Source organism: Pteronotus mesoamericanus, unplaced genomic scaffold, assembly GCF_021234165.1.
Source record: "Pteronotus mesoamericanus isolate MK-2021 breed Mesoamerican mustached bat unplaced genomic scaffold, CSHL_Meso_final contig_180, whole genome shotgun sequence".
Lineage (NCBI taxonomy): Eukaryota > Metazoa > Chordata > Mammalia > Chiroptera > Mormoopidae > Pteronotus > Pteronotus mesoamericanus.
The window spans coordinates 7,615,874-7,638,630 of NW_026555076.1; the positions used below are offsets into that span (position 1 = coordinate 7,615,874).

The 22,757-nt window shown below is 35.6% G+C and overlaps 2 pseudogenes; one reads left to right on the plus strand and one right to left on the minus strand.

Annotated features, from left to right (window-relative positions):
* Nucleotides 1–421: 421 nt before the first annotated feature.
* LOC129065488 (synaptonemal complex protein 3-like) lies at nt 422–1,068 on the minus strand (annotated as a pseudogene).
* A 12,515-nt stretch (nt 1,069–13,583) lies between these two features.
* On the plus strand, nt 13,584–21,936 carry LOC129065512 (PDZ and LIM domain protein 1-like; annotated as a pseudogene).
* The last annotated feature ends 821 nt before the right edge of the window (nt 21,937–22,757 follow it).

Genomic DNA, 22,757 nt, shown 5'->3' on the forward strand with positions numbered 1-22,757 from the left:
GTATGTAAGGTTCTAACAGAGATAAGTTTGCAAAATTAAATTGTGCAATATTGTAGATGTTTGCTTTGATGATCAGCCTCAATTTAACCTTGTTTGTAAATTAAATCATCTTTATTGCTAAATTAATTGACAAGTATTAGAGAGAAAAATGCTCACTATTACTCTTAACAAGCAGAAAGCTTGGTACATATAATTTAGGAATTATTGCTACTCACAGAACTCTTTAGGTTTTACTTGGAGTTTAACAGAAAGAAGAGGTTTACACTTAAGCTAATAATGAGCACAATGTAATATTTTTAAACTAGAATTTTTAAACCACTGGACTTGAATGCCTCTTAGCTAATATTGTAATGATATCATATTACTTAGGTGCTAATTCTTCCTTCAAAGAGTCATCAGAATAACATGGATTGAAAGACTTTCAAACACTGGTCATCTCTTGCTGCTGAATGTCCATCATAATTTGTTTTGCAACACAGTCATTTCTTTTCTAAGTTCGTTTTGTGCATCAGTAAGTAGAGTATCATGATTCTCCTCCAAGTCTGTCATACTTTTTGTGAACTGCTCATAAAACTGTTTGTTTTCAGTCTCTGGTTTGGAACAAGTCTAGATTATTGGAAAACCTTTTGTTGCTGTAGAAACAAATTAGCTAGTTTTTCTTCTTGTTCCTCGGCTTTCTGCACATCTATCCCCCAGTGCTAAAACAAACTCAGAAACAGCTGAGAATATTTGATCTTCTTAGGTTTACCAAATATGTTCAATTTTCTGGTTACTGGTTTTGAGGGAAGTGTTGGTACACATTGCTAGTCTTTTCTCTTTGCAAGAAGAGTGTTCCTAACGTCCGCTCCAAATATTTTCAGCAATTTGTACTTCACTCCCCATATCTTCAGCTATACCTGAAGTCCTTTCCTTCCCCTGCTTATCAATTAATGGAGTCTTGTCACTAACAACCTTCTCTGAACCACTCAGGTCTTTTTAATCTTTCTCAAAGTCATAGGCTGTTAAAACCTGATCCTCCTTTGATGTCTTCCCAGATTTGCCGGAATCTTTTCTTCCAGAGAGCACCATAGTTAGATGTTTTCTGACTGAGGTATCTGCTTCAGTGCTGTGACACTCCTCTCTTCCTTTGGGTTAAATGTTTCTATTAATTAGTGCTAGTTAAACTTCATTTACTTCACAATCTTTTCAGTGCCTACTCTGAAAATGTAAATGTCTGCTGTACACTGTGGGGATTGCTGAAATTATGAATAAGATTTGCATTAAAAACAGCCTCTGCATTCAGTTTACTCTAAAATATGTGTTAAACACAAAACTTTGTTCCACTTATTTTCACACCAATTAATTCCAAGTTTTCCTACTTTTCTATATGTAACTGGATAAAGATAATACCAATGGCTTTAGGTAAAAAAATTAAAAGCTTGCTGTTAGAATTTTCCTTTTTTAATGCAAGTTCTCTATTTTATTGGTTATACTATTACAGTTGTCCCAGTTTTCCCGCCTTTGTCCCCCTCCAGCCAGTGCCCCTCATTCAATCCAGCAGTCCCCCCAAAATTAGTTCGTGTCCAGGGGTGATGCATATAAGTTCTTTGGCCACTCCATTTTCTATACCGTTCTTAACATCCCCCTGTCTATTCTGTACCTACCAATTTGTACCTTTTAATCCCTACACCTTCTCCCCGATTCTCTCTTCCCCCCGCCCCGCCAAATGATGACTCTCCAAATGACCTGCACATCTGTGATTCTGTTGCTGTTCTGCTTGTTTGCTTAGCTTGTTTTTTTGATTCAGTTGTTGATAGTTGTGAATTTATTGATATTTTATTGTTCATAGTTTTGCTCTTCTTTTTCTTAAATATCTCCCTTTGGCATTTCAAATAATGCTGGTTTGGTGGTGATGAACTCCTTTAGCTTGTCTGGGAAGCACTTTATCTGCCCTTTCATTCTAAATGATAGTTTTTGCTAGATAGAGTAATCTAGGTTGAAGGTCCCTGCTTTTCATCACTTTGAATATCTCTTGTCAGTCCTTTCTAACCTGCAAAGTTTCTTTTGAGAAATCAGTTGACAGTCTTATGGGAACGTTTTTGTAGGTAACTATCTGTTTTTCTCTTGCTGTTTTTAAGATTCTTTCTCTTTCCAACATGTAGCATTTTAATTATGATATTTCTTGGTGTGATCCTCTTTGTGTCCAACTTATTTGGGACTTTCTGTGCTTCCTGGACTTTTATGTCTATTTCCTTCATCAAATTAGGGAAGTTTTCATTCATTATTTTTTTAAAATAAGTTTTCAATTTCTTGCTCCTTGTATTCTCCTGGCACCCCTGTGATTTGAATATTGATGTGTTTGAGGTTGTCCCAGAGGCTTCTTAGCCTCTCCTTGTTTTTTAGAATTCTTTTTTTTCTTGCTGTTCTCATTAAATTTTGAATTTTTTTTCTTCCTTACATTCCAAATCATTCATTTAATTCTCAACTTCATCCATTCCCATTTGTTCCCTGTAATTTTTCTTTATTTCACCTTGTGTAACCTTCATTTCTGCCTGGGTCTTTTTTACGCTGTTGAAGTCCTTGAGCATCCTAATAACCAGTGTTTTGAACTCTGCATATGATAGATTGCTTATCTCCATTTTGTTTAGTGTTTTTTCTGGAGTTTTGTTCTTTTCTTTCATTTGGGCCATATTTCTCTGTCTCCTTATTTTGTCAACTTCCCTGTGTTTGTTTCTGTGTATTAGGCAGAGCTGCTTTAACTCCCTGTCTTAGTAGCACGGGCTATTGTAGAAAAGCACACTGGTAAGTTGGATGGGGTGGAGCCTCAAGCGATCACCAGGGTAGAGCAGACCATGTGAACCAGGTTGATGGAGTCTCCGATATGGTATCATTGCTCTGTGACTCTGTGTGGGACAGGACTCAAAAAGGGGACAATGCTGCTGCCTGACCCCTTGAGTTTTGTCTGGGAGGATAGGTGTCCCCCAGCACTTGCCCTATTGCCAGACATTTCAGATTCTCCCCATATGCCACTGATGTCCTGTCAGCTGCTGCTCCAGTGCTGGAGCCCAGGGAGAGTGAGTCTATGTAAACTCTAAGCCCACTGTGGGCCCTTTAAGAGGAAACTCCTGAGAATCCCACAGTTTTTTCCACTGCCCTAACCCCCACTGGTTTTATAGCGAGAAGTTAATGGGGAACTTATCTTCCTGGCACTGGAACCCTGGGTTGGGTGGTGTGGTATGGAGCTGGGATTCCATGCTCCCAAGGTATGCCTCCTAATTTTTATCTACCACACATTAGTGTGGGACCGCCCGTCCACATTTCTACTTCTCCATGCATTGCCATGTCTCCAAGTAGTTTCTGCACATCTCTACAGTGCTACATGTCTCTGCATCTCCACCCCTCCTACCCATCTGGATGAGTGTGACTTTTTTAATTCTTTAGTTGTCAGATTTCCATATAGCTCGATTTTCTGACAATTCTGGTTGATAATTATTTTGTAATTTTTCCTGTAGTTGTGTGAAGAGGTGAGTCTTATTTACCTACACCTCCATCTTGACCAGAAGTCTAAACTTAATAGTGGTTGAACTAAAGGTTCATCATACTAGAAATAAAATTATATTTGAAGTTCATTTAACTGAGCATTTTAGTGATAAGACAATAGAAATATTTCTGGGAAGAATCTATAAAGGATTATAGCTTTGCTAAGGATCCATCACACCTCTTACTCTCTGACATTCAGGCAGCAAGCAGTGACCATCATGTTTAAGATTGTGCTTCCACTTCCTCTTACTGTTGAACCATTAAAGTATCTAGAGAGGTTTGTAGCAAAGAGGATTACAGGCAGTAGCAAACCCGGGAGTCACTGAAGGATAATGATACAGACATAGAAAGATACACATGATAAACAAGATGAATTGGTAAGGTAGTAGTTCAAACTACTAATGACTGGTTAAACAGGGATCAAAAATTTGAAATGTAACATATGGACTAGTGAAACAATCTCAACTCATAATTAGGTAATTCCACATAAATTGTAAATAATTTTGACCCTATAAACTTCCTATGTTTTATGTGTGTGTTGTGTTTTTATATTTCATTTGTTTTCTTTCCATTTTGAAATTTTCATGAGTTTTCCCTTTACATAAAAGATCCTGATTCATCTTTCTCTACCGTTCAAAAGTAGTTCTACATAGACGCATTTCAGGGAAATCTAGTCTCTCTCAAACAGGTAATTTTAATAACCCAATTAGATTGTCTGAGTGCTTCACTGTTACAATGGTAGACAATATATAAACACCCAGACTGCCACATGAACACAGCATAGCTGAATTTGCATTTGAATAGTTGCCAGAATGTATCTTTTGCTTTGGGTCCACAGCATCATACATTCTTTCAGTCTTTTGTAAAAGAAAAATCTGCAACAAAATTGCAGAAAGCCCTGTTAATTCATTTTTTAATGAATAATGCCCTTTGGCATTCTCTTTGATAGTCTTGGTTTGCTGGAATGAATAGCATACACTCCTCTTTTTGGATTACTATAGCCCTTTTCAAGCTTGAATATGCCTTGGGGGTAAAACAGAGGGTTATCCATTTGTACACATGAGGAAAAGAACTTAGATGAATGCAAAAACAGAAGTATTGGGGTGCATAACAAATTTGCTTAGTGGAAATTGAGGGCTAAATGAGTTTGTCCATGGAATAATATTTTAATAAGCTGTATAGACCAAGGTTATGCTTTCACACTCAATATGAATTGAATAATTCAGGTGGTTTCCCAGACAATATAGCAAATAATAATTTCCAAACTACGTTTTTCTTTGTTATTTGTGTACTTTTATGGGTCAGAGTTTTTTATTTAAAAAAAATGTTCACTGATTGGCTACCAAGTTCCTATTATTATGCAAAAAAACTCAGGATATAGGCAAGCATGAAATGTAATTTCTAACTTTAGGATTTATACCATACCAGAGGAGACAGACAAGTATCTAGCTAACTATGATGAAATGTGATAGCTGGCATAATAGAGACATAACAAATACCACCATAAATAAATGGAAAGAGCAATTCATCTTGCAGAGAGGAATATCTGGACATATTTTTACAAAACATGTAACATTTGAATTGAGAATTGAAGAACTAGTTGATTTGTGGCAGGTTCAAAGTGATGTCAGAATATTTCAACAGGTGGAACACTGCAGGCAAAAATCACTAGGTCAAGAGAAATCCATGGGTAACAATGGTGATGATAAAGATAAAGAAGGTAATCTGGAGTGGTACTGCAAAGTGGTAAGAGATGAAGCTGAGAAAATAAAATATCAGAATCAGCTTCTACTTAAATTTGCCTTTGTAACAATAGCCAACACCAAGATCTGACAATGTAAGGCCTGAAATAATTCCTGGGAAATTTATGTGTTCATCGATTGTTCTGAAACTGCTGGCACCCAACACCAGTGATTATTTTGAGAATTTGCAATCCAAACTTGGCTTTAAATTAGTTTCTGATCCTGGTATTTCCTTTTTGTAATATTAGCTGTGGTATATCACAAGAGTAACATAAATATGAGCAAAGAAGATGAAAATTATGTAAATTGAATAGGGTTTATAAGAGTATAGATAAAGACTCGAGTACTATCAAAATGTTCAATCAAGGACAAAGGATTCCCAGGTCAACTAAGTTTGGGAGATTAACTAGTAAATCACCTTCTATAAGTCACATTCAGAATGCAGTTCTGAAAATCCTGAAATAGGCAACCTTACTTAACTTTGTTAAACTCACTTGTTTGAGCAAAAATACATATTTTTTTAACATAAAAATATATTAACAATCTATGGAACTAATTTACCAAAGGCACACTTCTTGGATCATCCAAAACTTTATAAATATCTCAAAAGTGAACATTTGGTTAAGTAATGGCAAATATAAGAAATGCACCACTTACCAAGCACATACATGCACTGTGAACTAGTCCTTTGTGTGTTTTTTCTCAATCCTTGCCTTTCTGGTGCTGGACTCTGTATAGCAGAGGGCCCACCCCCTGTATGGGCTACATTTTCCATATTGCCGGGCAGCAAGCTCACCTCTGGCTGAGTTAAACCAATAGAAAATAGTGGTAAGAAACTAAAGGGTGGAACTAAGGGAAGAGCCAAGGTATGTCTGCTTGTTTCTCCATCTGTTCTTATATCTTTCCTTGGCTCCAGCTCTGACCGAATAGAACCTATGTGGTTCCAGCAGCTGTTGGCTCAGCCAGTCCCCTGGTGCCAGTATCACTACCTCCTCACTTTATCATGTACTTAGAGTTTATAGTTTCTCCCATTGTTGTTAATACTTCGCCATTTTAGATTTATTTCATAGTTTTTTTTTATTAGCAATCTGACAAGCCATTCAAATATCTTTAGAGAAGTTTCTGCCTCCCTAGGTGGACCTTGACTAATTAACACTGTAAAAATTTCTTCGCAACCATTAGACTTGCACAATAACAGGTCATCATTTTCCCTTTGTTGCAAATAAAAAAAATAAGACTACAGAGTCAGTAATCGTACAGTTTTGCTGAATCCAAACCCAATGGTACTCCATAATATAAAACAATGCCATTTGCAAAAGCCCTCTCTACAAAAGCAAAGAGAAAAAGAACAATTACAATCATCTCCCTCATTCCTAAGATGCCTAGAAAATTTCATTACCACTCAGATTTGAGAATCCTGCCCTCGAGATCTTCTTGAGCAGCATCGACAACTTCAGGCCTCCATCCTAAAAGTCGGAATGTTAAGACATTTTCTCCTGCGAGTCCAGGTTTTTAGGATGTGAATCCTACCTATTCCTTTATTGAGAGCTACTTGAAGCTATATAGAAATATGTCAGTGACACAACTGACAGATTGACACATAGTCCAATATTTATCCTTATGAATCTAAGTCTATCATAAGAAATGAAGCAGGTTTTAATGCTGAATGTATGTCTTCTAGTCTGTTAACAGAATACTCCTCTCATTTGGTGCTGATTCTTTTGAGGCAACATTAAATTGTCCCTGCCTTCTTTTGGAAACAAAATATATTTTTTTCCTCTTTTACTCTAGATGAAAATTACATAATATTAGGAGATACTGAAAGAGGACTACTATAATTAGTTTTTATCTAGGTATTTTATACAGTGTTCTTTTCACTGCATTTTCCCACTCTTATAATTAAAACACCAAAATCACTTCTTTTCAATATTCCTAGCAAGTTGTATTTAATAGTAATAATATCTTCAGTACCTAATACCAAGTCTCTAATTCTTTATCACTCTTGATTCATGTCTAATAAGTGTTCTTATATAAAATGATATATATATTTACAAATTATTTTGTTTAATCAGCAGAAAATTGCTTTTCATTGACATCGGTTCTCAAAACAGTGACTTCAAAGGTATGTTTTGAACAGGAGACATTCACTGAAATTATAGCTATGTTTTAGATCTCTAACTTTTCACAAATTTTGATACATTTTAAAGCTTTCTTTTCCAGAGACAATAAACTTTGAAACTATGTCAGAAACCACTGATTTTTATTTGTAGGATTTTTAGTCGTTGAACAATGTGATATTTTATTGTAAATTTGAAAGCCCTAAAATTTAGAGGTGAACAATTAATTTTCTCAATGTTTACTGTATCACAAACTTCCTTGTAAGAAGTAGAAGATGCACACGTAAGATTAATCAACTATAAAGCAAAAGTTGTTAAGTAAGCACAAATATTCAGGTCACAGTTAAGGCAATTCCAGACATTAGCAAGGATGGAGTGTTACCAGAAATGAAGGCCAGAAAAATAGCATTTAGCTGAAATTTGAAAAAGGAAAATGTGTTTAACTTTGATATAATTTTGACACTTTTATTGAACTACCCTTCAAATACTCATGTCAATGTAAAGTCACATGCAAGTAAGAAAATACAGAATGAGAAGCAGGCAAGCCACATGGTTATACAGAACCAATCAAGCAACATTGTTCTTGGTGCTGTAATAATTTACACCCTCAGATCAATAAATTCACATTTTAAGCCCAAAACTATTTTCAAAAATATATATACACCCCTAGCCAGGTATCCCAGTTTGTTAGAGCATCATCTCAATACAACAAGATTTTGGGTTCAATCCCAGTCAGGGCACATACAAGAATCGACCAATGAATGAATAAATGGAACAACAGATTTGCTTTCTTTCTCTCTCTCTCTCTCCCCCAACCTTCTCCCATCTCCTTCTCCTTCTTCTCTCCCTCTAAAATCAATAAATATTTTTTTAAACATTTAAAAATATGTATATACATGTGCTTATGTTTGCAAGTTAATAGGGATAAACTAAAATCCCATAGACTAATTTGGTCTTTAGGGAGATAGTAGAAAAATTATCTTTTTAGTGAAGCTAATTAATTATTATTCCCAACTGTACATATTTTTTTTTTTGTGCTTATAGTTTGTATAGACAGCATGTTCTTTAAGATTGTGCCTACATAGTACATTTTAGGCAATAATTTCTTCAAAATAATAAATAGATAGTGATTCTCCAACCATAAAGGAGAATCTACCTAACGTTCAGCACAGGTTAATCAAAAGACCTCAAGTGATCTAAGCTGAGTTCATGTCTGAACTCTAGAACTTACTGTAATAGATGGTACTTTGTTTTATTCTTTTTTATTTAAGTATAGTCAGCATACAATACTATATTAATTTCAGGTACAATATACTGACTCAACATTTAGATGAGGTCTGTCCAGAAAGTATCCAGTCAAGTAATATGAAAAATAAATATTTATTTAAAAAGATACAAGAAACAAGAAACATTGTATTTAGGACAATGGTGTCTCAGTCCCTTTCAAAGTAGGTACCTTGAGACCTCACACAGTTCTACCAAATTACTATCAACTGCCCCATTGTATTTTCTGAATCTCATCAAAGATCTGAAATCTCTTCCCTTTCAAAGGTGATTTTAGTTTTGGGAAAAGCCAGAAGTCACTGGGCACCAAATTTGGACTGTCGAGGGGCTGAGTCACTTGGGTGATTTGATGTTTTGCAAAAAACTCTTCATGAGACCAGATGCATGACTGGACAGGCACATTGTCATGATGAAGCTGCCAATCACCAGTTGCCCATAACTGTGGCCTTCTGAATCATCCAAATAGTTTCTGCGGAGGAATGCTCAAGCTTAATGCAAAACTGGATGCAGACTCGATGCTGTACTTGCTCAGTCATTTTGAATGCCATGGCCACACAGTATACATGCTCATTCAATGGCATCTACTGCCCCCAAGGACTAATATATCATTGTTCAAGCATGTACATTCCAGTCCATGAACCTTGGCTGCCAGGCTACATCAATTTTGCACAAATCATTCTCATTAACAGTGACTGGACTTTTTCCGTACAGACCTTATATATCTCACAATGTGATCACCTCACTAAGGCTAGTCATCATATGTTACCATGTAAACCGGTCACAATATTATTGACTATGCGCCCCTTTATCCTTTTCCATCCATCCTATTCAACTCCCCTTAGGCAAACATCAGTTTGTAGGCATCTGTTTTTGTTTTGTTTTTTTGTTTTATATTCTTAGATACCACATACAAGTGAAACCATATGGTCTTTCTCTTTCTCTGTTTGACTTATAATAATACGATCTAGGTCCACCCATGTTGTCACAAACAGAAAGATTTCATTCTTTTTATTGATGAGTACTGTCCTTTTGTGTATTTACCACAACTTCTTTATTCCTTAATCTATTGATAGACAATTAAGTGGCTTCCATATCTGACTATTGTAAATAATGAGGCAGTGACATAAAGGTGTACCTATCTTTCAAACTAGTGTTTTGTTTTTCTTCAGATAAATACCCAGAAGCGAGATTGCTGAGTCTATGGTAGATTTATTTTTAGTTTCTTCAGGAATCTCCATACTGTTTTCCATTATGCCTGTACCAATTTGCAATAACACTAACAGTGCATAACGGTCCCCTTTCCCCATATCATCAACAACCCTTGTTGTTTGTTGACTTTTTGAAAATAGTCTAACTTTTGTGAAGCAGTATCTCATTATGATTTTGATTTGCACTTTGTTGATAATTAGTAATGAACACCTTTTCATATGTCTGCTGCCCATGTATATGTCTTACTTGGAATGTGGGGGGTTATATTTCTTGAACATGTTTCACCTTTGGATATCACTAAAATATGTTCTTCATAATGCCATTAGAACATTAAAGAAGTAATACGAGTAATAGTGCTCAAAAGACCATAACAAATAGTAGTTAATTTTTAATCATTTTGTATTCAAATTCTACCCTACTCAATGAAGATGTTCTTCAGTACACTGACACAAATGGTCTTTGTGGCTTTACCAGTTCAAAATTCTTATCCAACAAGTAAAATATTATATATTCCATTGTGTCCATGTCCCATAGTTGTTGTATACACTCATCTACTGATGAACACTTGGGCTGCTTCCAAATCTTGGTGATTGTAAACAATGCTGCAATAAACATGGGGGTGCTTAAGTTCTTTTGAATTAGAGCTATGGGTTTCTTCAGATATATTCCAGAAGTGAGACCTCTGGGTCTGAAGGCAGATCCATTCGTAATTTTTTGAGGTATCTCCACACTGCTTTCTGCAGTGGCTGCACCAAACTGCATTCCCACCAGCAGTGCAAAAGGATTCCCTTTCTACACACCCTCACCAGTACTTGTTGTTTGTTGATTTATTGATGATAGACATTCTGACAGATATGAGGTAATGTCTCATTGTGGTTTTAATTTGCATATCTCTGATGATTTGTGATTTTGAGCACTTTTTCATATGACTATTGACCATCTACATGTCCTCTTTGGTGAAGTATCTATTCAGGTCCTTGGCCCATTTTTAAAATTGGATTGTTCACTTTTTTTGGTGTTGAGTTTTATAAGTTCTTTAGAAGTTTTTGATACTAACCCTTTATCAGATATATTGACAAATATGTTCTCACATTCCATGGATTTTTTATTATTTTGTTGATGGTTTCCTTTGCTGTGCAAAAATTTTTTAGTTTGATGCAGTCCCATTTGTTTATTTTTTTTCTTTTGTTTCCCTTGCCTGGGTAGATATATCAGATAAAATATTGCTATGGGCAATGTCTGAGACATTTACACAATGGAATACTACTCAGCTATAAAAAATAAGAGAATTTTACCGTTTGTAACAGAATGGATGGACCTGGAGAACATTATGCTAAGTGAAATAAGCTAGTCAGAGAAAGAAAAGTACCATATGATTTCCTTGTGTGTGGAACCTAATGAACAAGCTGGACTATCAAGCAAAATAGAGACAGATTCCTAAATAGAAAGGGGAGGCTAGGAGGTGGAGAGAAAAGGACTCATGGACATGGACAACAGTGTGGTGATTGCAGGAGGGAAGAGGTATAAGAGGTTAAATGGCAATGGAAAAATACAATAAAAATTATATAATGTTTACTCAGGAGCCACATTTGCTCTAAAAAAATATATATATATAGCAATTTACTTCCAGAACTTTATTTTTTAAAAAAGATTTTATTTATTTATTTTTAGAGAGGAAAGGAGGGAGAAAGAGAGGGAGAGAAACATCAATGCATGGTTGCTTCTCACATGCCCCAACTGGGGACCTGGCCCACAATCCAGACATGTGCCCTGACTGGGAATCCAAGCAGCAACTCTTTGGTTCACAGGCCACAGCACTCAATACATTGAGCCATAACAGCCAGGGCTAGAACTTTATTTTTCAAAGTAATCTCATTTTTATATAGTTTATCAAGTAAATATTTAATTAAAAAGTGTTCTTAAAGTTGATGTGGATATGAGTTTTTATTTTATAAAATAAATTTCAGGGTCTTTTCAGATGGCTCTTATACATACTTTTTTAGAGGTATAGGCTTCATACATTTGTGTGAAAACAGGGCATAGAAACAAAGTGTTGGTAGGGATAGTGGAAGTATAATCCATCAGAGAGATTTTATTAAAGTACAGCTATGCTCTATTTGGTTTGCAAGATCTCCTTCAAAATTAAACCAAGCTGTCTGTAATATTGAATATATTCCAAAGCTAATAAACAGAAATGGAAAGTGCAGGGAGATTATGGGGGAATCAAACAATATCTTTCAAATATGGTAATAACTAAAATGAGAACAGTCCATGTAGTAATAATGGAAGTTTTCTTTTAGAAGTCTCAGCCTCCTGGATTTAGAAAACAATCAAAACAAGTATTCCTGTTGGATAAAATGTTCTTTTGTACAAATATTGGCTTAGAGGAGATTTTTACCATTGAAAAGAACAAAATTGGCCTCAGTCAAACCAGTCTACATTAAAGACTTAAAAGCATATTCAGCATGTTAGTCAGATTATTACATCCACAGACACTGTCACAGGTGCTAAGCCTGTACCCGTGCATGGTTCCAGCTGAAGGGAAACGAGACCTGAAATCATAAAGGCCATGATCTAGATGTAGAAAAGGCGGCACCATATGAAAAACTTAACCTGTTGGCAATGAGACTGCTTTTTTTTTTTTTTTTGTCTTAATCAGAGAACAGGCACAAGGAATAGCATTTTAGAAAGGTAAAACTTGTGAATATTTAGGTGAAGGACTCACTTGAAATTTTGAGATTTTCTTATAAACTAAGGAACATTGCTCCTCAAAATAACCAACTGTATGCATTTATACAATAAGCTATGTTTCCTGTTATACTCCAAGAGTTCATGGACACTTGGAACCCAAGATATTAACAGATCTTTACAAGATAAAGTATTTTTTTGTAGACTGAAGTAGAGATAAGATATGAGACTGTATCAATTCAAGTATGAATTGATAAATTATATATCAGAATGGTGAAAGAAAAAATGAAGAGGAATGAATGGATATCAGCTTCAAAAAGGAAGAATCCACAAGAATGGGTCTTCTTAGCATTTTTAAATTAAATTTATATCTTAAAGATAATTTATGTCATGCTTTACCGGAGTGTTTTTATTTCATCTGTTGAGAAATATCATGTTCATTCACAAGTAGAGTTTTAGGTATTTTTTAAAATATAAAACTTATGTTTTAGCATTTTTTTAAACACAATAAAACTTGAGTTCATATAAATTTAATTATTGTCATTTTAACCTTCCCAACACCAAAACTCATAACTTCTCCACTTAAACTTCACTACCTAGAAGGCTGACTCATCTATTTCTTGATCAATTAGGTCACAATGTTTCTATTATAAAACAATTAGACAATTCATGACAGAGGTATGTGATAGGAAGACAAGTAATTGAGTCCACATTATGACTTTGAAGTAATGCAAATTTACAATTTCTAGGCACGAAATTGTAAAGTTACAAATCTAGGCCCAGTGTAACTTGATTCTCTGTTCAGGTGTCTGTTCTTTTGAATCCTTTAGAGTTTTCCAGGTTATATTTGAAACTCTCCCCCATACACGGAGGAAAAGGAGAAACTGAAGAGGCAGATGACTCCACACTGGTAGGTGGCAGGTGTAATAAGCAAGGGAACTTACATACAAGCCTTGTCTCTGGCAGCCGAAAGACAAGTACACATTAACCTCTGCCTCTGCCTGCCAGCATTCTGAAAGTTTATATGGAGACCATTACTGGATTCAGTCACATATTCAGTCCAGGTGGTCTCAACCACACATTGTTCTCTCAAGGCCGCATCCTTGAAAACTGTGCCCACTGTGGGAACTATGGACAAAACTTATATCCTAAAGAAACAGGAGAGGACGTGAGGAGCCCAACATTAGCCTGCAAGTCAGCCAGCCTGCAGTCAGGTCCTCTTTATAACCTCCTCCAACAGCGTTAGGGTGAGATCAAGGCTGAGTCCGTAGCTATCATCTGGGGCTTGTGGTCCTCTTCTAACACTGTTGGTTACCAGTTATTGGCAGCATTAATATCCTTGTGGTTCTAAGACTGGCGTTTCTATTTTCCTGTTAGCTGTAAGCCAGGGATCTCTCTCAGCATCCAGAAATCACTTTCAATTCCAGATCATGAGATCCCATAAGTAGTTCACACCATGAATATTTGTTTTTTTTTCCTGGGCAAGCTAGCATCCAGTTTTTTGACATCCTTTTCAGTGACCAGCTGGGAAGAATGTGCCTGCTGCTCTCAGAGGCTCATGTTGTAAGGTCAGGTCCACTCAGAAAATCTCTTTGTCTTAAGGTCAACTGTTTTGGGACATTAATTATATCTACAAATTCCTTCAAGCAGGACCTATATGTACCTATATTCACATTAGATTGAATAACTGGGAAAAAGAGTCTACCTGGCTGGGGTGGGGAATCTTGGGGGGCCAACTTATAATACTTCCTTTTGCACTCACTAAAATAATAACAGCTCATTAAAGTAAATTCAGAAGTACAGTAGTCTTCTAAATTTTCATCTTCCTCTAAAAATAATAATGCTGTCTCATTTTAATAAATTTACTTTAATTCTTGTCTCTCTCCATTAGTTATGAGCTTTTTGAGGAGAGCAATTCTATGTTATGTATTAAGCATCCCCAAGAAGCACGATGCCTGCAGATAAAATGTACTCAATGTAAATGAATGGGAATTGTGCTTAATACTAATAATTTTAAAATAATTAAAACACTTATCCATGCATCTCACTGTAGACCACCATCCTTCCTAAGAAGATGGCTTTATGGAGACTGTAAAAGTTAAGAAAGCAGGCATATATATATATATATATATATATATATATATATATATATATATATATATATAAAACAATCAATGCTATTTTACATATAAAAATATTTTTAAAAACCCTATATACTTTGTACAGTCACTTAGAAAACGGCATTTTATGCTTTAATTTTAGAATAGATCTTTCTGACTAAGGAAGCATTTTGACATGTTTTTTTTTTAAATGTCAACAGTGCAAGAGAAAATGTCATGTCTGTTTTAAATCTCCCCCCGCCACTTCATTTCTGACATCTAGGAAAGGCCCATAAAAGCAGGCAAGAGATAAAAGAGAGAGATGGCTTTGAGTCTTCCCCATTCTGTGCTCTAACATGGGTCTGTCACTGCCACTGCTTCACTGAACATGTGTAATAGTGTTAATATGTCAAGAGTTTACCACAATTTACCCCTAATATTTACCTTTCCCTCACTAAGAAAAGTCGGTAAGCGGCAGGCGGATTATGTAGAGGCATATAAACCAGTATTTAATTCATTTAAATAATTAATTACTCTTTCCAAATACAATTGCAATGAAAGCTAAATCATAATTTCTAAAGTTATTGACTAAATAAGGCTGAAAGAAAACAAGATTTTTTTTTTTATAATTCACATTCTTTAGATTTATTATATTTTTAAAATTTGAGTAAAAAACTATATTGTACAGGTATTTTTTTCTTCCTATTCAAAAGCTTATTATAGCTTGTATTTTCACCTCTGGAAATAAAAATTTGATTACAGCATTGGATCTGCCCCAGCAGCTGATATGAAATTTCACCCCCAATTCATCTACAATATTCAGTCTTAATCCAGTATTGGACTATCCATCAGACACAAGTTTTTTGGGAGAAGAATTTATTTTATTTCCCAAGATTGCTAGGCATTAAAGAAATTTTGCTAGGATAAATGAAAATAAGTAAATCTATGTCTTTAATTTGATTATGAGACAAGTTCTATAGCTATTTAAAAAAACACTCTAAATTTCTGATTAAGATACAACATGCAGTTTCCATGGACTAGTAAGTAACCTTTAAAATTTTTTTATCCAAATGTTTGATGATGCTGTTTAATTTTTCTACTTTATTTTTAATAGCACCTTTACTCTGCAGGATGCAATAGTCAATTTTCTTTATTTTGTGGGTAAAATAAGGATAGAATAAATTTTAGGATGAAGTCAAAGCATTTATAAAAACTAAGTAGGATTGAGTGTCCCCAGTGATTAATATTACTTGTACTTTGAAGTAGAGAAACACCACAGCTTCATTTGACTGTGCATAATTATAAGGTTATATTAACAAGCCCATTTAAAAAATAGATTAGTGAAAAAGTAGACAACTCTCTATGCATCATGTATGGAAATAAACAGCTCATGGCACAAAGAAACTAATTACTACAATTTTGCATCACACCACAAAATATGTTTTTGTTTGATTGGACCAAAAAATAGGTATAATTTTGATTCATTCACACTGGATGGCTATTGTTGTGTTGGATTGTTGTTTTTATGTTTGACAATCTAAGGGAAAGAAGACAATGCCTCTGACTAAGTAGTCAGGTGTTGCAATTTTTAAAAATTCTGGTGGCAGGCACAATGGTTGAAAAATCACTGCTATAGATGACCAAATACAATCCAGCTCCTGGCTCACTCCCTAATCCCGACACCGATTTTCTCCACTGCTCTCATGGCTGAAGTCAGCTTAACGTATTTCAAGAACACCAATCTCCTTCTCCCTGTTCTTTCTCTTTCACTCCCTGGAATAGTTTTCTTAGCTGTTTGCATGGTTCTTTCTCTCACACTATTTTTCTCTGCTTTAAAACTATCTTTTTCATAACCGCCCTTTCAAAATAGCCCTGCCCATGAGTCCTATCTCTTTATCCTGAAACAATGTTATGTGTTTAAGTGTTCAGTTACTAATTTTCTGAATAATTCTACCAGCCTGTATGTTTTATTTGGGCAGAGATTCTGTTTTCACTAATTTATCCCCAGAGGCTAAAGCAGACAAATAGTAGGTTCCCAATACATATTTGTTAAAAAAAATGCATTAATGAATAATTGAATGAGTAAATGACATGTGAGATAAAAAACTACCTAACTCTCCTGCTTTCCCTATTTTAAATTGTTTTCATTTTTTCTTTTGACATATAATTCACAAAGATAGAATTGTATTTCATTTTAATAATCCATAATAAGTCACTCTGCAATTGGTGATTATTGATTCAGGCTTTAATTAAATTAGCAAAATGCAAAGCGACATTTGCCATCTGACATGCTGTTAGGAGGACAGTTTGACACGTATTTATCTTTTCTGTAAAGTTTTTCAAATATTGATATGGTCAGGGTGGAATCGCTCTATGTTTCCCACTGATGTTTTTTTTTTTTTGCAACAGCATATTGAAATATGACAATGACAATATATATAAGCTTTCCACAGGAACACAGGCATAGAGGCACACACTTATACTAACTAATGCTTCCATCTGTTATGTTATGTTAACGGAGCTGACTGAGGGTACAAAATCCACCAGGCCATTGAAGGGTTTCTCTCATTTTCACTTAGCTGTTTTACATAGGAGCCTCAATGTTGGCATCTGTACAATATATCTGCAAATGATCTCAGTGTTTCTTTGTGAGCCCGGTAAAAATACATTTGAACTTGGTTTCTCATTTGTCGATTCGGTTTTAGTTTCTTTCTTCTTTTTTTTTTTTCCAATTTATTTATATATTTATTTATTTTTGTTGTTCAAGTACGGCTGTCTCCTTTTTCCTGCCACCATTTTCTCCTGTCCCACCCACTCGACCTCCCTCCCTCATTCCTACCCTGCTTTGGTTGTGTCCATGTGGCCTTTATACATGTTCCTTGATGACCCTCCCCTTTATTTCCTCCCATTATCCCCTTTTCCTATCTCCCCTGGTTACTGTCAGTTTGTTTTTCATTTCAATGTCTCTTGTTATATTTTGCTTGTTTTCAATTTTATACACTCATGCATAAATATCATTCTCTATCTCATATGCTAAGTAATAGCTTATTACTAATTATTTATTTAGGAAGTATAAATCCAAATGATGTAGTTATAAAACATTGGTAAATTAATTAACAAATGTTTAATTCAGATAAATAAAATAATCCAGTCAAATAGCTATTTGCTTTCTCTTTGCTTTTATTAATATATTGTGTACTCTAGGTTAAGTGTTTACAGGTCTTATTTTAATCATAAGGACAACCCTATGGAGTGGATATGGTTGTCCTTATTTTAGAAATGAGGTGAATGAAACTGAGAGAATTAAGGGACAGACTTTTAGAGAAAGAGCAGACTGATAGCTCTGAGGGGCAGGGAGTTGGATGTGGGGAGGGATAAAGCAAAAAGGAGAAGAACTCATGGACACAGACAACAATGTGGTGATTGTGGGTGAAAAGGGGTAGGTAGACGCAGAAGAAGGTATAGGGAAGATAAATGGTAATGAAAAAAATTTTAAATGAAAAAAAACAATGACTTCTAAGTACACACAACTGAAAAATGATAGAGCCAGGCCAAAATGTCAAAGGCTACTCTCTGCTACCACTGTGTAATCTTGGGAAAAATCCCTTAGTTTCTCCTAGTTATATACCTACCTGTGAAATGCAGTATTTATACCATTCATATTCATTTCTGTGCAAGGCTGAGGTATTGGAAGGCTTAGTCCAGCATGGGCTTCTTTGCTTGGCTCCTGACAACCTAATGAGGAATCAGTTCCTAATCTTATGCAGGGTTCTATTGCCTTTTCATTTTTAAGTTTTTGGGGACATAAAAAAGGAACAGTGCAATTTCATCACATAATCAGCTAAGAAAGAACACTTTAGGTGGTCTCTGCAGACCATAGGCTCTCTCCTTTCACGCCTTCTTTAGCCATTTTGCAGTTTTTTGATGGTTTGACTTTCTGCATTCAGGGGAGAGAGCCCAGGGACAGGAACTCTGAATGTGAGGTAAGAGCAGACACAAAGTCCCTAATCTGAATGACTTACTGAGTATTTTTGTTTCTACGAGTTTCTGAAGAATCGGAAAGCTGCCAGTCAAAATGACCAATTGCTCATTTGTCAGGTTAAATATGTTACATGATTGATACTCCAATTGCTAGTAAGCCTGGAAGGGGTCAAAAAGTCAGCTATTGGCTTTATTTCATGTATCAGTGCATGGTTTCCATTGCTATATTGAATGACAACTCAAATAGGCAAGGTGTTTAGGTTAAAACTTCAATTCAAAGAACTGAAATGTTAGGACAAAAACTCTTATTTACTGGAATAGAAAAGTAAACCAGTATATACAGGAAGCTTGAATGTTAATAAAGGGAACGGTAAAGATTGTGGAGAACTGAAGTGCACATGACCTTTCTAAAGATGTTTTCTCAATATTTATTTGGATAAATAAGTGTGGTCATTTATCAGATTTAAAGACTAATGTACTGGTGTAAAGTTATACAGTACCCCATGGTGGTATGTAAAACTTTGCAACGCATCTTGAGAACAGACATACATTAATATACAAGGATTTTTTGACAATCAAGTAAGATAATGTTTGTAATTCAGTTATTACATTGTCTGATTATAGGAGATGCTTCACAAATAGAAACTATTACAATATTTTACTAACCATTTTGTAAAATACTATCATTTTTAAGTAACAAATTGATTATATTTGGTCCTTGAAAAATGTAATTCTAACTGCGAGGCTGAGTGAATAGTTCTTATTTTGATTTCCCCTTTACCAGATGAAGAAAATGAGACTTGGAGTATGTGGAACACAGAAGAGGAGGAGTAGGGGTAGAGAAAGAAAGAGAGAGAGTTAGTTTAGACTCAAGTCCAGATTATATGACTCTAAAATTCAGATATTGTAGACAAAATTCTGATATCAGTTCTGACTCTTAAAGAGTTTGGAAATTATCACTTCTATCTTTCCAAAAAGAAAAGCTGAACAAAATGAAAATTAATAACATTTCTGGGATCTGTCAGAGAGTTTAAATTACAGAGAAAAGCATCAGGTTCAGGCTGAAAAGTCACAGCTGAAATCTGCTTACTTGTAGCAGACGTCACTGAAGACAAAAACAAGTAGGAACACTTAAATGTCAATTTTGATTAATTTCTGGAGTCTGAGTATACTAGAATGAGAGTGTAAAACTTCTGGAGGCCTCAAATTTATGCAGATCACCAGATTAAAATTTAAGTGCTTATAGGTCTTATTTAATTTCATCATGAGAACAAACCTATGGAGTGGGTATGGTTGTTCTTATTTTATAGATGAGGTGAGTGAAACTGAGAGAATTAAAATAACTTTGCCAAGTACACACAGCTTAAAAATGGTAGGGCCAGTCTTTGAGATTCCTGCCTCAGAGTCTGGATTATCATGACAAAGATCCAGGCGATCTCTCCTGGCTCTGCAGAGAGAAGGGGAAAATAATTGTTGTAAAACAGGTTTATTGCATTCTACTTAAAAAGGGCCTTGTCTGGGGGGTGGGTTGAACTTTAACAGAGAGAAAAAACAAAAAAACAGAAACTCTTCTTTACCCTCCAGCCTCCTTTAGTCTTTCTGTCTCATATAAAATATATTTACAAAAAAATCTATTAGTCGTACCGTATATAATGTTGAGAAACTGGATGGTTTCCTCTAAGATAAAAAGCAAAGCAAGGCTTTCTCTCTTACTACTCATACCCAACATTGTTCTGAAAGCCCTAGCTAGGATAATGAGAGCAGAAAAGTAGGTAAAATGATGTTCATTGGAAGAGAATAAACATAGCTGTAAATTTTTTGAAAAAAAAAAAAGAAAAACCTTGTTGTCCTTGTTGAAAATCTTAAAGAATTGATAAAATACAAAACCCTGCAACTAATCAGCCCTATAACAAGGTTATAGAATTCCTTGATAACATAAAAAATTCTATTGCTCTTCTAAATGCCAGTAATGAACAATTGAACATTTAAAAACAATGTCATTCATAAAGCACTAAATATGAAACCCATATAAAGCTAATAAAATATGTAGAAGACTTATATGTGGAAAACTTCAAAGTCTAAATGAAATAAAAGAAGGTTTTTAAAATGGAGATTTTATGTGCATAGATTACAAGACTTAATGCTCTTGTGATGTCAATTCTTCCTAATTTATTTTTACAGCCACCGCAATTTCAATCAATATCTAAGCAAACTCTTTGTAGATATTTACAAGCTGACTCTAAAATATATATGGAAAATTATGTCTTAAAATAGCCAGCACAATACTGAAAAAAGAGACCACCCAGCAAATAGTCCTCCAAGAACCAAGGCCCAGGGCCATGGGGCTTCCGCCTCCTGGGTGCAAGGACTTGGAGCAGCCACTGGCCTTTTCCCTGGGTCACTCCCGAAGCAAGGCTGCTATAGCTAATTTATGTATTAGAGATATAATCACAGTTATCGATGGGAAAAATACCAGCAACATGACGCACTTGGAAGCTCAGGACAAAATCAAGGGCTCTGCAGACAATGAAACTCACATACTAGTCAGATATGAAAATAAAGTCCAGTCTCCTCTAGCGACAAAGGAAGGGAAACGTCATCCCTACAAGATAAATTTAACCTCCAAACTGGAGACGAATATAAGAAAGTCCCATAACAGGAGCACCATGCCCTTCATCGCCTCTCCTGTCTCCAGCTCTGTCCCCAGGGCCATCACAAACGAGCACAACAAATCAGCCCAGCAAACCCTCCGGCCTCCACTGCTCTGAAAACATTTTCAACTTCAGCAGCACCTTAGAGTCGAAGACAGCGGCCAGTGGGCCAGAGACAAATGACAGAGCCTTAGAGAATTTTCAGTCTCCAAGTGGACTCGTCATAGACAAAGATTCTGAAGTTTACAAGATGCTTTGGGAGAAACAGGAGTTAAATGAGCCCCCAAAATAGTTCACTTCATTACTGGTTTTGCAAGAAATCCTGGAATCTGAGGAGAAAGGGTATCCCAACAAGCCCTCAGGACTCAACAATGTTAAGGCTTCGGTCACCAAAGTAGCTGAATCAATTGGAAATGCCCAGAAGTTGCCCATGTGTGACAAATGTGGCACCTGCATTGTTGGTGCGTTGGTGCAGCTGCAGGACTGTCACCACCACTCTAAGTGTTATGTGTGCACCAACTGTGGCACAAATCTGAAACAGAAGGGCCATTTCTTTGTGGAAGATCAAAGCTACTGTGAAACGCATGCCCGAGAGCAGGTCACCCCACCTGAAGGCTATGAAGAGGTCACTGTATCCCCCGAGTAAACCAGCAGCCTGCACTGATGAACACTATTCTTCAGAGAGCCTCTTGTTATTTGCTTTCTCAATTCTCTGGCTCTCTTCTCTCTTGAAGTTCTTGCTTACTCTGGTTTTATCCCTGCTTATTCAAAGGAGAAAATATAGTCTTTTCAATAATAGTGATAGGATAATTGGACAGTCAAATGCAAACAAACAATCAAACAAGTAAAGCTAGGTAAGAAATGTACATTTTATAGATATTAACTCAAAATGAATCATAGGCCTAAATGCTATAAATATTAATTATAAATTTTTGGAAAAATACTTAGGAGAAAACATATGATGTTGAGTATGGTTATGTGTTTTTAGATATACCACTAAAAACACAATTCATTAAAGAAAAAAGTGATAAATATTAAAAACTTCTGCTCTGTGTGAATGTCTCTTTTAAAATAATGAAAATACAGTCCACAAACTGGGAGAAAATATCTGCGAAACACACCTGATGAAGAACTGTTATCTACGCCCTGGCTGGTGTGGCTTAGTCAGTTGGGCACTGTCCTGCAATCCGGTTCAATTCCCAGTCAGGGCATTTGCCTGGGTTGCAGGCCAGGTCCTCAGTAGGGGGTACATGAGAGGCAACCACACATTGATGTTTCTCTCCCTCTCTTTCTCCCTTTGTTTCCCTCTCTCTAAGTATAAATAAATAAAATCTCTCTCTCTCTATTAGAACTGTTATCTAAAGTATACGAAAATCTCTTAAAATTCAACAATAAGAAGATAATCAACACAATTTTAAAATGGACAATTAATCTGAACAAACTCCTCACTAAAAAAGATATACACAT